This window comes from Puma concolor, chromosome B3 (assembly GCF_028749965.1).
Source record: "Puma concolor isolate L17-30 chromosome B3, mPumCon1.1.hap2, whole genome shotgun sequence".
Lineage (NCBI taxonomy): Eukaryota > Metazoa > Chordata > Mammalia > Carnivora > Felidae > Puma > Puma concolor.
The window spans coordinates 76,109,828-76,128,082 of record NC_141672.1 but is presented as its reverse complement, the minus strand read 5'-3'; the positions used below and the strand labels follow the sequence as shown (position 1 = coordinate 76,128,082).

The window sequence follows — 18,255 nt, the reverse complement described above, 5'->3', positions numbered from 1 at the left end:
TGAGGTGTGTAAATCTTTTAAAAAGCTGACCAAGCCTCTTGCCAGTTTTACAACCCAGGGATGTTTCTCTCAAGCAGGTGGAAGCCAGCTTATTGAGATGTAATCATGAGGAAGGATGGCACTCCTGCCTCCCGGTTACTGTGGGAGGAGATGAGCCCAAACTCCACAGAAGCCTTGCTCTAAGTTGCAAACTCACCTTCTGTCCTAAAGATATGAGAAGTTTCTCTTTCAGATAAAGGCAATTAGCAAACACAGGTGGCTACCCCAACTCCCAGGTAAATTGAGGGCAAATTATGACAAAGGTCGCTGTCAAGTTCTCTTACCTGAGGACTAATTTCTGTTCATGTTGAGAAACCACTTGTAATGGGTTGTATCTGCCCAGCTGGCTATATAAAGGGGTAAATTTTTTTCCTGTGTTTTAAGTATTTTTTAATTTTTTTAATGTTTATTTATTTTTGAGACAGAGACCGAACATGAGCAGGGGAGGGGCAGAGAGAGGGAGAGAGCGAGAGGGAGACACAGAATTCAAAGCGGGCTCCATCTAGGCTCTGAGCTGTCAGCCCAGAGCCTGATGTGGGGATCATGACCTGAGCAGAAGTCAGACACTTAACCCATTGAGCCACGGAGGCGCCTCTTGTCTGTGTTTTGCAATCTCTTAACAAATTGCCTGTGGTGCACATTACATTCTGGCTTAATGATTCCTCAATAATAAAACTCTTTCTTTTCTCCCTTTGTGGAGAGGTGTTCTGGACTGGCAGGAGATTTTGTTTTCATTTCCCCAGAAGAGGGCCCAGTGTCTTTCCATAATCGTTGTTCTTAGACGTCTCTCTCCCTAAAAGGTGATGCGACACTGTGAAAAGAGCCATAGCCTCTCATGGCTCTGCCACTTAGTGGCTGGGTAACTCTGGGCATTTTATACTAGCTTTGTGAGCATCAATTTCCTCCTAAGTACCTTGGAAGTAAGTATGGTACTTACTTTACTGTGTCATCATGAGGATTAACCATGTTTTGTGAATTGCCTAGCAGAGTGGATTAAAAATGAAAAAACTTGATAGTAGGCACCACAGCTTGGATCAGATACACTCGAAACTTCACTTGTGTCCCGGTATATGTTCTGACAGGGAATATGGAAAGGACTTTTCCTGCTTTCAAGGAACTCCCTCTCATGGTGACTGGAGGTCCATTCACCACTTCCCACAGCCATCGGGCTGCAAGACCTATGAGCTGAAGAATCCTCTGACCTACCACCTCCATTCAGATCAATCATTTCTAAGAGCACTTTGGACACACTCCATGCTCCAGGAGCTTCTGAAAACATACCATCGATGTCAAAAGTCACACTCAGAGACCCTGGGTTGGGGGCCGCATTGCTGCACATAATATGGTGTCAGCCCTAGGTTAGTCCACAAGGGAACGCTCTAACCTGAGAAAAGTGTTATGATTCACTTTTAGGATTCATTGCTAAATGAAGAATGAAAATCTCTGAAACAGAGGGTTACGAATTTAGGTCAGGGTAGAGGAGGAGGAGCAAGAGAATATGTGAGCCAGAGAATTGTTAATAATGTGCACAATCCTGCTTTCTCATCACCCATTTTCTTTTCTTTGCTTTGCTTTGCTTTCTATCTCCAAAAGCCAAAATAAAGTTGGAGATTAAAATAAAACAATTTGTGGGGTAGCTGGGTGGCTCAATCGGTTGGGTGTCCAACTTCGGCTCAGGTCATGATCTCATGGTTTGTGAGTTTGAGCCCCATGTTGTGCTCTGTGCTGACAGCTCAGAGCCTGGAGCCTGGAGCCTACTTCAGATTCTGTGCCTTCCTCTCTCTCTGCCCCTCCTCCACTTATGCTCTCTCTCTCTCTCAAAAATAAATAAACATTAAAAAATTTTTAATTAAAAATAGAACAATTTGTTTCATATTTCTGTAACTTTAGAGTTTCAAGAATCCATATTTTTTAGTATCAGGGACCAATATGAGCTTTCACTTATTTGTCTAGAAATTGTTGTCCTTCTCTAAACCATGCTCTTACCTCCTATAAGATCAGAAACTCAAAGATAAGAAAAATAAGAGCAAAGAAAGAGGCGAAGAAAGAAGAGGGGGAGTACATATGGGCAGAAGCAGGTGGAGAAAAAAAAAGGGTAAAAGGAAATGGCAGAGGGTTGTTTGAACTGAAAATCATTACATGAGTTTCTCAACAGCAGCTTTGGGGCCAGAATCTGGGGAGAGGGGCTTTCCCGTGCATCATAGGTATTTAATAGCATGTTTGGCTTCTACTCAATAGATGCCAGTAGCAGCCCCTCCCTTCCCCAGTGTGACAATCAAAAATGTCTCCAGGCATTGCTAAATATCCCCTGGGGAGCAAAAGTCCTGATTAAAAACTAATGATCTATATGTTAACTTGATAAAGTGGAAACTTTCAGAAGATAGATAGATAGATAGATAGATAGATAGATAGATAGGAAGGAAGGAAGGATAGATATTTCAGGTATTATTTATACTTGCCTAAAAGTTTTTACTCTGTCAATTTAACATATAGACTATTTAATATTCACTTCCTCAGTCTTTTTCATGTATAGATAGTAGATAGATAGATAGTAGATATAGATATAGATATCTATAGATATAGATACACGTATATAGATATATATAGATATAGATACATCCTGTATTTTTTATATACAAAAAAAACTGAGGAAGCAAATATTTTTCTGTCTACTATTATGATTCATATATCTTGAACTGTTATCATATCATTTGACTTTGATAAATTCAACAAATAAGATACAAGGAATGTAAAGAATGGAAATAGGTTATATATTTGTATTATTTACAAATATACTAATAGCATATGTAATGTGTATACAATTTACATATAACAAGTAATTCACAACTGAGAAGTTTCTCAGTCTGATCTTGTCTCAGGTTTCAGCTTCGTCAGTATCTCTTACTTATAACATATAAACTATTTCTCTGTTCCCCCTCTAAGCTAACATCTCCCCATTTTTCACATAAATTATTCTACTCAGAGTTTAAATACTCAGAGTTTAAAGAAAAAAATATTCTTAAATGCTAAAAGACAACTCCTCCATTATCCCCAACACACACACACGAGCGCGCGGGCGCGCACACACACACACACACAAACGCGCACACACACATGCACCGGCTCATGCAAGCACCCTACAGTGTAGAGGTGGACTAAGCCACAAGTAGGCGGAGCTTCCCACTACAAAGCCAAGTGAAGGTGCTTAGGGGCCGCCACTGCCAGATCTATATCATGAAGCTGATGGGTTACAGCAACAAAGTTAGCCCCAAATTCAAAGTATGATGCATATCAGTATTTAAAGGGACTTGCCATTAAGGTGTGTCCATTCTGCTAAGGAGTCAAGAACCATGCAGACACAAATGAGAATCTTGCTGGGCCTCCTATGGCTACAGACTTGCTGTGAGTTGAGAACATCCCAAAGGGAACCTGAAGAAATTTCACAACTGAATGGGGAGATGCAAGGGAGGAAAGGAGAGGTGGAGGAAGAGAGAGAACACAAGTCTCTTGGGCTGTGTCCTCTACTATGAGGATGGAAACTAGAGAAAAATTTCCTGTACTCAGAAACAGCTACGGTCATTTTGCAGTGACCCTCCACTGTGTCTATTTTTCTCTTTCTCAACAGGGGTAAGAGTCCAGATGAATGTGGAGCAGAGTCCTGGGGTCCTGAACCTCCAAGAGGGGAGAAATACCTCTATGATGTGCAATTATTCTAGCATCATAACCAGTGTGCAGTGGTTCCAACAAAATCCTGAAGGACACCTCGTATCCTTGTCGTACATCACTTCTGGAATGCAGTGAAAAGGAAGACTAATATTCACGCTCAACTTCCAGGAACGTAATAGCCACCTGCATATCACAGACTCACAGCCTGGGGACTCAGGCACTTATTTCTGCACTGTGGAGGCACAGTGCTCTGCAGACACCTGTGGCCTGTACATGAAGCCATAGCTGGAGACTAACCCAACCCACAGAGCGGGGGGCAGGGGCCCAATATGATCAGAATTGTGTGTCCATTGCCTTGTCTCTCCTGGTTCATGCATAAAGCATTTCTAAATGAGCTACAACTTGACACTACAGTGCAGGCATGTACGTGGCTCATCCTGAGATCTCCATGGGGCTAGTGTTACTAGGTAAATACTGTAGATTGATCAACTCTCTCATATCTGCTTCTGTCTTTCTGGGCAGAATGAGCAGTCAACTCAACGTGGAGCAGAGCCTCCCTCCTTCATCTCTACAAGCAAGAAAATACCAATCTCACCTATATCTCCTGGGCATCTTTCTAACTTACATTGGTACATACAGAACCCTGAAAAAAGCTCCATGATCGTTTTTCTAATATACTCAAATGGGGAATAAAAAGAGGAGAAAAAAACCGAAGGGCCACTAGTAGTATGAAGGATGGGCAGAGCTTTCTGCATCTCAGCCCAGAGACTCAGGCACCTGCTTCCATGCTGTGGAGGCACAGAGCTTTCTAGGCACCTAAGGCCTGAATCGAGACATGTGGCCGCAGCCACCAAACCCAGCAACACGGAGAGATGTTTGTATGCTTTCCCTCACTTCTAACATGGTGTTGAGAAGTGCACACTTGATCAGTCGAAGTGGATCAAACATTTGATTCCACTTTCAAAAAACTTGGAAATGCTGATGAATATTCAATCTAGTAACCATCTCTGTCCTAAAATAAACCATTCCTAACACGCTAACCCCTAAACCAGGGAATCAGTAAATTAGCAATCCACTCGTGACTTCTAATCACGAGTATGCTGTATCATCTTGAGCAAGGGAGTCACACTTTTTCTACCTCGGAATCCTCCTGTAGGTGAGGAGAGTATTTTCCATTGCTGTTACTCATATTTTCATACATTCAATCATTCAACAAATATATATTGAATACCTGTGAGATCCTGGATAGGGGGCTTTGAATAAATGAAGAGCTCCTTCCCTCGTTGAATGTACAGTTTAATGGGGAGCTCGTTTTTGTTATCATAAAGTCCCTGCAAACTAAAGAGAAGAACTAAATTCGGAGAGAAAAAGAGATTATGCAAACATTCAGTTAGAGACAGCTTTCTGGAGCATTTGACGTCCCAGCCTGAAACCTTATAGTTTAATAGGAGTTCATCAGGCTGAAGGATAGAAGAGGGTGGAGGAAAAGTGTTCTGGGTCAAGGAAAAGTGAGCACAAGGGCACATGCTTGTGTGTGTGTGTGTGTGTGTGTGTGTGTGTGTGTGTGTGTGTGTGTGAAGCAAGGCATATCATGGCAAATTTAAGTCCTAAAATATAATTAGTGATCAAAACAAGTGATAAAACACAGTGCATGGGTGACTCTCATGCTATGAGAGTCTTAAAATGAATAAGATCCTTGAAATTCATTGTCTGTATATTACAATACAGTAAGATGAAGGATATGGGGACCACTTAGCATGCCTACATACTCACAGAGCATGGGCAGGGATAGATAACTGCATTGAGGACCAATAAAAAGAATGGTGAAACTAATTAGTGATAAGAAATATTACTTTTCTAGAGACCTTGATTCCTTTTTAAATGCAGAAAGCATTTCTAAATAAGCTGCACAAGGTATGATAAACATGATACATAAACATGATACATTTTGACTGTTGAATAAAACCAACAATTGCCTTTAAAAGAGGAAATATGTGAGTGTGTTATCTTAAGAGAAAAGAATTTTCTGGCTCTTGCGGTATACCTGATAGTGGAATTATCTTCCAACTGTAAACTACTATAAAATTGGGAAACATAGGAAAGAATTGTTTTTGAGGAGTGCAGACAGGGAATGCTTTCAGTCCTTGGGAGAAAGCAAGCCTGCCAAGTGATTCCCACATGCAGGCAACATTTCTCTCCTGGGGGTATTTTCTAAACCTCAGCATAAGGACTTGAAGCCCCAGCGGAGAGCAGCAGCCTTGCTCAATGGCAAAAACAGAGATAAGAATCAGGGCTGATAAATAACTGGCCTTTGAGGAAAACGGGTATTGGAGAGACATGAGCCTCCTACGATAAGACTGTGAAATCTGCATAGGGGGTTATCTGAGCCTACACTTCAGCTGCACATGTGCAGAGAGAGACACTGGCAAGCCTAGCAGAAAATAGCATCTGAGGTTGTAAAATCTCCGAGATTTCCAGAGCTTGCACTGTGCTGAGAAGACATTGGAGCTCTGGCCTTTCCAGAGTGAAGACATCTTGGTAAATACCTTGGACTTTCAACTGAGTCACCAGAAGAAGGACAGAAGTAAGGGCTATGGCCTAGAAAAAAAAAAAACTGGAAAAGAAAATCTCTGCCTTACAAAGATTAAAGTAAGCCTCAACAAAATCTAAGTGATCTGCTAGTAATTTAACAGAGTTAACATTTTTCCAAGGGAGGCAAAATAATCCAGAGTTTCTGCTCATTATGACCCACATTGTATAGCATACAATAAACAAAGTCACTAAAAATGTAATGAAGCAGGAGCAAGGGTTACATAAGGTATAGAAGCAGCCCCAAAGATGATTCACATTTGGAGTTAACGCCAAAGGGTTTCAAAATAAATATGACTAAATTGTCCAACACTTTTTCCTGTTGCTGACTCTGTTGACCAACCACCACCGTATATCTGGCAATGGACCCATGGAGATGGTAGCCACACGTGGCTCTAGCTTCTCTAGATTTCTCCATCAGTTTCCCCTTCAAATCACACTTTCATAGATAGACGGGCTTGATCCTCAGATTGATTGACTGGTTAGGGATTCTTTCTCTCTGACTACCCAACTACCCTTAGACCTTCATTTCCCCAGCTCTCTTCATAACCGTGTAAGATCAAGTTCCTGTAATTTAAGCCCCTATCCCATAGCACTTATGATAACTCTGCTGCACTGACTGTACCCTGATATTCTAGGAAGATATAAATGAATAGCATTAGAATATTCTTTGTTTTCAAGAAATGAGTGTCCAGATACCGACTGGAAGAAATAATAATCAGAAACCTAGTGTGTGTGTTCGTTAGGGCCATCATAACAAACTACCACAGACTAGGTGGCTTAAACAAGAAAGATTTACTTTCTCATAGCTCTGGAGCCTAGAAATCCAAGATCAAGGTATTAATTGGTTTGGTTTCTCCTGAGGCCTTGCCTTCCTACTGTGTACTCACATGAGTTACAAAGTAATTTCCAACAGATGTAAGACTGTCAGCTGTCAACAAGCCACAATCATCCACAGTTTGGTAAAAAAAAAAAAATTGCTCCAAAAAATTTAGAAAATGATAAACATGTTCCACCCTTTCTCCCAATCAAACCAATTTCCTGTGTAAGAGACAGACTATGATCCAACTCCAGTGATTCTGCATGGGGCTTGTGGCTTGTGCTTAAATATGTGCATTGTGTGTCATATGTCTTTGTTTACCAAAGTAGTGTGTGTGTGTGTGTGTGTGTGTGTGTGTGTGTGTGTGTGTGTGTGTGTAAAAGGGGGAGGTATGTGCATTGCAGTCCAGCAGTTCCCCTGGGCCTAGAAAATCAGCCTTCTTAGTGTGTCAGATGTGGTTCCTCATGAACTGTATGTCATTGCCCTTTCTGACATCAGTTTAGAAACTTCCTACTGCAAACACTTAACTCCAACTATAATGAACCAAGTTTCCCCCAGCACTCTGAGCTATAATTTGCCTGTTTTCTTTTGAAATCTGACCTTCCCCTACAAAGTCAATTTGTCAATCTTCCCTAAAATCAAGCTAAAGAGCTCTGCCTTTGTGAGGTCTTCCCTGACTCCACATTTCTAGCTTTCTCAGTAGAACTAACTGATAACCATTATGTTTTCCTCATTAAGCACCCTTATGTGTCAAGTCGTGTTGTAAGGATGTAGTCTTTCAGTTTAGACCACCAGATATTTAAAGCTGAAGATAGTCCCATAGTCGTGTTTAAAACCTTAACCAAGCACAGTGTCAGGTACTTCAGAGAAATGAAATAAATGTTGATAAAATATATAAATACAATAGTGAATCTGAAAACATTTCTTCACTAGAAAGTTTGAATTATGAAAGTTTCAACCACGTAATATGAAACACGCACAACTTACCAGATTGTCCTGAATTGGATAATTAGTGTAATTTCCCAGCATGTTAGTTTCATTATAATTCAAATAAAAATTTTAAGTGTTTCTTCCCATATAAAATATGCATTGGAAATTGTTTTATTTTGTGTTCTGTGTCTTTGCTCAAACTAACTCCAAAAAATTATTTTGAGATTTACCATCGGCAGTAATGACTAGTTGCCCTACTGATTTAGCATTGAAAGCACAATAGATTCTTCTTGCCTCTTCCATTGGATTAAACTGGGAAGACATATACTAGATATAGACCAAGAGTGAAGACAAACAAACATGTTGCCTTTTGACATCTCCTGGTGCTTTTCAAGTTTATGGCTTCATTCTGTCTATAAACTTTACAGGATTGTGTAATGCTTTCTCATTTGTGAACACAGAACACACCAAATGATCACATCCAAGTTCTCAGAGAGGAAATCCAGTGCAGAGGGTGATTTAATATAGGGGATAAATTTTGTTGTGTTAATTTGTGGTTTTAAGGTAAGTGTCCAGAATTTATATCAGATTTAATTGCCTTGTGGCATTTATTCATTCAGACCAAATATGGACACCTCTGAAAACCATCTTGGAATGCAATTACATTAAAGGCTAAGCTATCAAACTCCTTGTATTCTAAATTTGTAACCATGGTAAAGATAGCACCATACCTTTGTGTTCTCCTCCAAACACCACCAATATCTTATTTTAACTTCTTTATGGGGGAGGGAGTGCAAATTGATTTTAAGGAAACACAGAAATGCATTTTCAGAATTTTTCTACATGTGGGCTAAAGGGGGCAGTGCTTCCTCTCATAAAGATAAAGAGCTAAAAACAGTACTGTTCATATGTGAAATAGAAGCCTCTGTGGAAGGAAATGAAAGAAGTGCAGGAAGTTGAAGTCAGATTTATGGTTGTTTGGGCAGGAGAGAAGACAACCTGAGTCCACAGGAGAATGGGCAAGCTCCTGGGGGTATCACTGTTGATTCTGTGGCTTCAGCCAGACTGTGAGTTCTGGGAGGGAGGTCTGAATACAGTAGAAAACCTTCAAGAAACACCACAAGGCTGGGAGACGAGATCATTGGGAAGTTTTGCTTTATTGCGTTTTGTTTTCTAGCTCATGCTGGTTTTCTGTGGGGACTTTAAGAATATAATTTAAAATTTACTCTCTTCCCAAACAGGGGTGAACAGTCAACAGAATGTTGACCAGCAGCAAGTTAAGCAAACTCCATCCCTGAGTGTGCAAGAACGAGAGATTTCTATTCTGAACTGTGACTACAATAATAATATGTTTGATTACTTCATATGGTACAAAAAATACCCTGCCAAAAGTCTTGAGTTTGTGATATCAATACGTTCCACTGTGGATAAAAATGAAGATGAAAGATTCACAGTCTACCTCAACGAAAGTGCCAAACACCTGTCTCTGCACATCGCAGCCTCACAGCCTGGAGATTCAGCCTTGTACTTCTGCGCAGCGAATGCACAGTGCTCTCCAGGCACCTGCAGCCTATACACAAAACTGCAGCTGGGTCCATGCCTCTTTGGGGGCTCATACTTGGAGGCACGTACTTGCTTCCACTTAAACAGAGCAGCAAGAGAGGGTATGCTTTAAAGTAGGTGAGTGGGATGAGCTTTAAGGAAGATCAGATACATAGTAAGTCCCTCAAATGAGTTAAGGATGTTCCTTGGGTTTTAGGGTGTCAAAGAGTTTAATCATTCTCCTTTTTCACTTTCAGAGAGAGGTTGCTGGTTTAACTAAAGCATCAATCTCTGGTGATGCTTTGATCCCGCTAGACCTTGGAATGAGGATACCATTTCCCCTGTAGCTTAGGGGAAAAGATACCCTGGAGATGGGGAAACCAGCATTCTACTGCAAGTTCTCCCAGTGAATGTTTATGCGCCTATACGTACCAGCAATCATGTGCTTCATTTTTGTGTTAAATGAACAAAATAATCCCTAGTTATTGCTTCTGAATCACTGTGCCTTCACATTAAATGCATTTCAGGATGTATATGTTTTAAGTTACATGCATTTATTTGTTTCATCGCTCACAAGATACTTCTAGGCATTGCTTCAGTGAATCACTTACTGTGTATTCTTTTCCCCAGGCAGACATGGAACTATTTGACACACTGTCCATCAGTAAAAGGTGCTGCCCTGTGGATCATCATAATAAATACAGGCATGTCATGAACTTACCAGCTGCAAGCATCTTGTTTTGGGTAGCCATCCTGATTCTCTGTTGAGATGGATGTATCACACTGGAGCCTTTAGGATGCAGTTCAAAGGGTGATGAACCAGGCCAAGATCACCCTAGGACCATAAGAAGTTAGAAGATGTAAGAAATATCCCAAACGTTTATTAATTATAAGTCTCCAGTAGGTTGTCAGTTAATCAAAGATACAAGCAGTTTTCAGCTCCAAACTTAAGTGATCTAAATGGCCCAAGTTACCTACCTGGGATTCCCCTTTCCTAACAAATAAGTGGTAATGAAATGAGCATGATGACTAATAAAAAATATCCTGATGTTTTATATTCTAAGTTCCACCGTCAATTTGTATGAGCTTGGCAATTTCATTAGTCACTCAGGTTCCTGTGAAACATGGGTTAGAACTAGATGAAATCATTTCCCTACAGCCCAATAAGTGTATGATTCCATTCACCTCAAACATTTACTGACCACTGGTTTTATGCTTTTCACTTATGTGATGAATAGAAGGAAATTAGTTAACCTGAATTTCTATGAAAAATTTTCTTCTTTTTAAAAAAATGTTTAGTGTTCATATATTTTTGGGAGAGAGAGAGACAGACAGAGCATGAGCAGGAGAGGGGCAAAGAGAGAGGGAGACACAGAATTTGAAGCAGACTCCAGGCTCTCAGCTGTCAACACAGAGCTTGATGTGGGGCTCGAACTCACAACCTGTGAGATCATGACCTGAGCCAAAGTCAGACACTTCACTGACTGAGCTACCCAGTCGCCCTGAAAAAGTTTTCTTCTTCATGTCATGAATTCTCAGTCTCTTAAATGTAGAATTTCATGCTGAAAGAGAAAAAAAAAAGATGCCAGCTATCAGAATGAAAAAGAGAATTAGGATGAGACATCCATGGCTTTCTTGAGGTAACAAGATACTACTTGTGTAAATAATATATATGTAGAGACTATGTGTGTGTGTGTGTGCGTGTGTGTGTAATATTTGCAAAGGAGCTTTCTCCTGATTCTTCATCACCATAAAGCTAAAGGCGTTCCTGAAATACCTTTCTAAGAATAAAATCTGTGGCCATCCAATGTGGTCCCTGAGTTAAGAAGATATTTATTTATATTACACAAGAGACAGTTGCAATAGTCATTCCATTTGGGATAGGTTCAGAGATCCCAGATCTCTGGACCCATGAGACATCTAATCATGGAGTCAACACAGAGTTCACTGGAGAGCCTACCTACTCTACTGTAATGCAATATAGTCTTATCTTCTAGAAGCCACACCATAGGCTGTTCAATTAAGCACCCACATCTCCTTTGCTATATCTGTAAGCTATTGTTACAATAATGGTGCATAACTCTAAAACTCAGGGGCTGAGGGGCGCCTGGGTGACTCAGTCGGTTGAGCGTTCAACTTCTGCTCAGGTCATGATCACACAGTTTGGGAGTTTGAGCCCTGCTTCGGATCCTCTGCTCCCTCTCTGCCCCTCTCCTGCTCATGATCCCAGTCTCAAAAATAAAAAATATTTTTTAAACAATAAAATAAAACCTAGGGGCTTAAAACAATAAATTATTTCACTCATAAATTTGTGAAGTGAGAATTTAGATTGGACTCAGATGAGCATTTCTTCTGGGTTTGGCTGAGCTCACTGTTAATGTCTGAAGACAGCTCGCTGTTGGCTGGTCTAGAATGGCCTTGTCTAGGATAACTATCACTATTCAACTCTTCTCCATGTGCCTTATCCTCTGGCAGCCTAGGTCAGGCATACATCAATCACGGGGGAGCAAGACTTGAGACATGAAAGCATCGTTTACACCTCTACTTCCATCACAACTTGCAATGCCAAATTGGCCAAAGCAAGACTCAGATGCCCATCATATTATATCACTATATATTGTACATATATTGTGCGTATATATACCTGTATGTATATATGTATATTCCACATATATATATTTCACAACGGCAGGGCATGGCTGGGGAAAAATACATAACATGACATAATATTATGTATTATTTTACATAACACATACTATTTATCTATATGTGTATTCTAATAATTATTATATGCTGTCTATTATTATGAATTCAATTTTTTATCATTTATTTTTAATAGCTTTTCGCCAACCTCTTCCTACTTCTCTTACTGCTCAGCCCCTCACAACCACTTTTCCACTCCTTTCTATGAGTTCAACTTTTTAAAAAAAGATTTCAGGGGCGCCTGGGTGGCACAGTCGGTTAAGCGTCCGACTTCAGCCAGGTCACGATCTCGCGGTCCGTGAGTTCGAGCCCCGCGTCGGGCTCTGGGCTGATGGCTCAGAGCCTGGACCCTGTTTCTGATTCTGTGTCTCCCTCTCTCTCTCTGCCCCTCCCCCGTTCATGCTCTGTCTCTCTCTGTCCCAAAAAAATAAACGTTAAAAAAAAAAAAAAAAAGATTTCACATATAAGTGATACAATGCAGTCCATCTAAATTTCAAAATGTATGGAAATATGGATAAAAGTCTAGTTATTATACATTCCTCTTCTTAACAAAACTATTTCTAACATCCTAAGTCAATAAATCAAATACCTTTTCTTATCTTCAGATATATTTAACATGATTTATAAATTATTCAAATTTAGTTATAAAGTTCCATTACAATGGACAGTTTTCACTCTGAGTGCCATTTATATTTACCCTAGTTCATGTCTATGTATGAGAGAGGCTATAATAAAGCAGTAGATTGATGTATTTTCTACATTCCTAAGACGATATAAAAAGTCATACTAGAAAAGAGAATGCTTTATACAATCTCATCCCTATTATTCTTGTTCAAGCTCTTTATACTACAACGTTCACATTTTATTAATTCCCACACTCATCAGTCTATAGCCTTTTCTTATTTGATACACTTGAGAAGTGACATTAATAAAGAGTTGCTTTCTACCATTGACCTCGTCATGAGTGTGCTAGGTCATCGTGAGCAAATGATCAGCTTTTTAGCATCTTATATCAGGAGTAATTCATTCATACTCAAGTATTCATGAGTAATGCAAGGACAAAAATTTCCAGCTAACGCTGCTCTCAGATTTTATTCATTTGATCAATCAACAATTATTCATTGAGTACCTGCTAAGTTCTACACACATAGAACTTAAAAAGAGCTGTGAGAAAATGCAGAGTATAGGATCTTCTGTCACTCGATTTGTACTCTAAAGTGAATCAAGGACTAAGCTTAAGAAAGCAAAGGGTGATCTGAAGGCATATAGCATCCCATCCCCACCCAGCCTTAGTAGTGAGTCAAAGACAGTGTAGAGTCTGTGATGTGATGCCCAAGCTAAGACAGGAAGTTTAGCAGGAGTTAATCAGGTTGCAGGACAGAAGTGATGGAAGTGATCTTAAAAGTAGGAACAACACATACAAGGCAATAAAGATCATAGTGAATGTCAGGACTAAAGGCCAAGATTATGTCATGAATAACATTATATATTGTTTTATTTATATTTCTCAAACTAACACTGCAAAGCAGCCATAATCTCAGTTTTACAAATGAGCAATCATAATCTTTGTGGGTTTGCCAAATGTGCTCTCTATTGACTTGAGATTCTTATAATAGTTCATTCATTTGACACCCAACATGTGCCTTAGACTTCAACATAGGAGATGCAATCAGAAAAGAAATAGACATTGTGTATGCCTTCAGGAATCATGTAATATTGTGCAGTGTGTTACAAAATAGGGTAATCAAAGCTATCACAGGAGGCAAATAAAATTAAACTACCTAACAGAGTCATTCATCTAAAGGGAAGGCTACCTGAGAGAGGTGACGTCTAAATTAGGACTTATAAAAGCATTCTTCAAAGAGGGAGTCAGGCAGACTATTACAGAAAAAGAGAAATAGAATGTGCAAAAGTATAAAGACAAAATTAGAGAATTACATTAAAGGAATTCAGAATGTCTGGAGCATACAACTCAAAATAGGCAACAGTAAATATAAAACTAAAGCAATAAGCAGAATCCACTTTGTGAAAATAATTATAAGCCATTTTAAGAGGCCTTTACATTATCCTGAAGGCATTAATGAGCACTAAAAGGGATCTGAACAAGCAAATGGTACAGTGAAATGTTACACTATTTAAAATATTCTTCTGTTTTCATATATGCATACATATGTTTATATATAATTGCATACATATTTTTCCCTTGATTTTCCTTTTTCTCTTCATCCTGGAGTAATTCTCTCTCTAACCCAGTAGATTGATAGGTTCTTCCTTACAGCAAGAAAAAGACATATCTTAGATGTAAACTTATTAAAGAAAAGCCGAAATCCATTTTAATCAACATTTCTCAGCTTGGCCACAGGGAAGCATTGCTTTAAAAGTATTCTAGCTAGAGGTATGTAGTTCTGTATGAAGAGTGAAAGAGCTGTGATGTCTCTCTGGTTGGTGGTCCTCCAAAGTTACAGTGTTCTGGAAACAATTGCAAACAGGCCTCACTCGGAACTTAACCGTTGGCTGAGGAAGCCCATTCAGAAGCTGACTCGGTCCACTGGATTTCCTGGGGAGCCAAAGGATGGAGACCCTCCTGAAAATGGTTTTGGGCACTCTGTTGTGGCAGTGGGCCTGGGAGTACAGGATTCATTCTGGGAGAGGCTTATAACAGTGACTGCAGCCTGAGGGCAGGAACTGGGTCATCCTTCTGTCCTGGGAGGGATCGTTTTGAAAACCAGATGCAAGAGGAAATGTGGGAAATGTTCTGTAACTATGTGGTGATGTTTATGTTTTGAGTAAAGGAGGGGAGAAAATCACCCTTCCTTTTATGAGATTGAGGTATCACGTTCTATGTTCTGATCAGGCATGAGAAGCCATGAGACCTCAATCCTTGATCATCCAAGAAACGCAAGACTCAAAAATTTGCAATTCCTCAAAGACTTTATATTCCTAGGGCGCCAGGGTGGCTCAGGCTGAGTTAGTCAACTCTTTTGATTTTAGCTCAGGTCATGAGATCTCAGGATCTCATGAGCCCCACCTTTGGGCTCTGCATTGACAGGGCCGAGGCTGCTTGAGATTCTCCCTCTTTCTCGCCCCCCACTTGTACTCTCTGTCTCTCTCAAAAATAAGTAACTAAAGTAAAAAAAAAAAATGACTTTATATTCTTTAAACTGGTACAGGCAGAAGAGTGGTGAAGGTCCCATCTTCTTGATGATGTTACTGAGAGATGGTGAATCAAAGAGTCATGACAAAATAGGTGTCCCACTGAATGAGAAAAAAAAGCAGCAAAGTTTGCCATACATCATCATGGTGTCCTAGCTTGGTCATGCATATGATATGACTCACAGTCAAGAAGAAAGCAAATAGAAACTAACTTTGGGAGGGCACCTGGGTGGCTCAGTCATTAAGCATGTGGCTTCTGTTCAGGTTATGATCTCACAGTTCATGAGTTCGAGTCCCACATGGGGTGAGCTCGAGCCCCAATTCTGGTGAGCTTGTGCCCTATTTCAGGTGCGCCCTGCTCCTCTCTCTCTCTGACCCTTGCTCACTTGTGTTCTCTTTTTCTCTCAAAAATAAATAAATAAATGAATAAATAAATAAATAATAAAATTTTAAAGAAGAAAATAACTCTAGATGGCTCAAGTTATTGAATTTAGCAGACAAATATTATAAAGTGCTAAGCAATTATGTACAAAGAACTAAAAGAATATATATCCCAAAAATCGAATCAAAATGTTCTTAGTAAGTGAACAGAAATAAAATCTCAGCAAAGAAATGCAAACCATAAAAAAGGAAACAAATGAAAATCTTAGAACTTAAGAATATAAAAACTGAATGTTTCATGAGATGGTCTCAACAGCAGATTGGAGATGGCAGAAGAAAGAACATGGACAAGAATAAAGAAACTGATATATTCACAAAATTGACTACTACTCAGCAACAAAAATAAATGACCAATTCATTCATTAATGTGTATGAATGTTTAAAACATTATTCTAAAGGGGGCACCTGGGTAGCTCATTTGGTTGAGTGTCTGACTTCAGGTGAGGTCATGATCTCACAGTTCGTGAGTTCAAGCCCCACATTGGGCTCTCTGCTGTCAGCACAGAGCTTGCTTCAGATCCTCTGTCTCCCTCTTTCTGCCTCTCCCCCACTCACTCTCTCTTTTTCTCTCTATCAACAATGAATAAATATTAAAAAAAAACCATTACTCTGAAAGAAGCTAGGCACAAAAGAGTACCTCCTTGGTTACTTCACTTATAAGAAATTCCAGAAAATGGCAAATTTAATACAAAAATCATACAAGTGGTATGATTTTTTTCCATCTTGGTCCCCAAGGAAGGCACTGAGCACAGTGGATCATAAGGAAACCGATAGGGTGATAAAAAATAATCTATGCGTTAATTGGTGTAGTGGTTACACAGGAGTATACATTTGTTAAACTCTTTAAGTGTTACATTTGAAACGTGACTTTACATAACTTAGATCCCATAAAATTGAGTTAAAAAATAAGGTGGATAAAAGCTGTTTAGTTTCTACATCTCTCGACAACAGTAACAGTTCTTTCAACTCAAGAGTTAAGTAATTTTTCTATTTTAACTTGGAATAAAACATGAAAGAAAGAGAAGCAGAAGGGGGGGTAGGTGACAAGTAGTATGTAATCAAGTTCAGTCTCAAAAAGCTATTGGGTCCCAAGTCCATCATTCACTAGCTCTGTCATATTAAGCAAGTTTCTGGGGTGGGAAGAGTAATAATTTCTCACAAGTTTCCTTGTGTCTTGCCACAAGGCAAGGATTAAGTAAGATCACATGCATGAAGTTCCTAGAACATGTTAAGTGTTCCGTAAATTTTATCTACTGTTTTTATTGGGCTATTTATTTACTATTTTTATTGTTAACCAAAAGTGGTCATTGCAAGTGAGTCTAGTTTCTTTAAATAAAATTGTGGGAGATGACCAACACGGCATGGTGGTTCCAAGATTTCTTTTTTTAGTTGGGCAGTGTGAGGGGCTGGAGGTGAGAATAGAGCAAAAAAGGTTATTTTTGCCAAATCTCACAGACTGGTTAGTGACTTGGAATCAGGGAAATAACATCTTATCATAGACATGCTCTGTTGTTATAGCTGGGCCCAGGGCAGATAACATTGAATAAAATGGGAATTTTCTTTTGTCTAATGAAATGTAGTTACTTAGATCACAACCAGAAGCCTAATCCGAAATACAGATAATCAGATAAGAGAGTGGACTTCAAAGAAAAGTGTTTGAAAACATGAACTGAGCAGGAAAGGAAACAGAAAAGAATGCATGGCTACCAGTATTATCATGAAATTCCATGTTGTAAAAATATCTATCTACCCCCATACAAGGATGGAGATTCTCATTGGTATTTTAATTTAAAATATTTTTTCTCTGGGGTGCCTGGTTGGCTCAGTTGGTTAAGCATCTGACTCTTGATTTTGGCTCAGGTCATGATCTCATGGTTTGTGAGTTCAAGCTCCAAGTCGGGCTCTGCACTGGGGCAGTTTGGGATTGTCTCTCTCTCTCTCTCTCTCTGCCCTCCCCCCTCTTTTTCGTGCATGCACGCATGCTCTCTCTCTCAAAATAAATAAATAAACTTTAAAAAATAAAATATATTTTTTTTATTTGGGAAAGAAAACACAGGTATTATATATATTTTTTTAATTTTTAATGTTTATTTTTGAGAGAGAGAGACCACGAGCAGGAGAGGGGCAGAGAGAGAGAGGAAGACACAGAATCTGAAACAGGCTCCAGGCTCTGAGCTGTCAGCACTGAACCTGATGTGGGGCTCGAACTCTGAACGGTGAGATCGTGACCTGAGCTGAAGTCGGATGCTCAACCGACTGAGCCAGGTATTATATATTTTTAATGTCAAACCAAATCTGAGAATAAATGTACATGGCCCCCAAATTTCTGGAGAATAACTGAACAGCTTTTTCAGGAGGAAAGCAGCTATCTT

General features: G+C 39.5%; 1 long non-coding RNA gene across 3 annotated transcripts in view; it reads right to left on the bottom strand.

Moving 5' to 3' along the window:
- LOC147580095 (uncharacterized) overlaps positions 1–18,255 on the bottom strand; it is a 66,501-nt gene that overhangs the window by 43,888 nt on the left and 4,358 nt on the right. For 2 of the 3 annotated variants that reach the window (XR_015252525.1, XR_015252524.1), the window contains exon 2: positions 10,308–10,421. This is a non-coding gene — a long non-coding RNA (uncharacterized LOC147580095). Of the gene's footprint in view, positions 1–4,936; positions 5,044–10,307; positions 10,422–18,255 lie in introns of all 3 variants that reach the window. The other variant, XR_015252526.1, reaches the window with a different exon arrangement.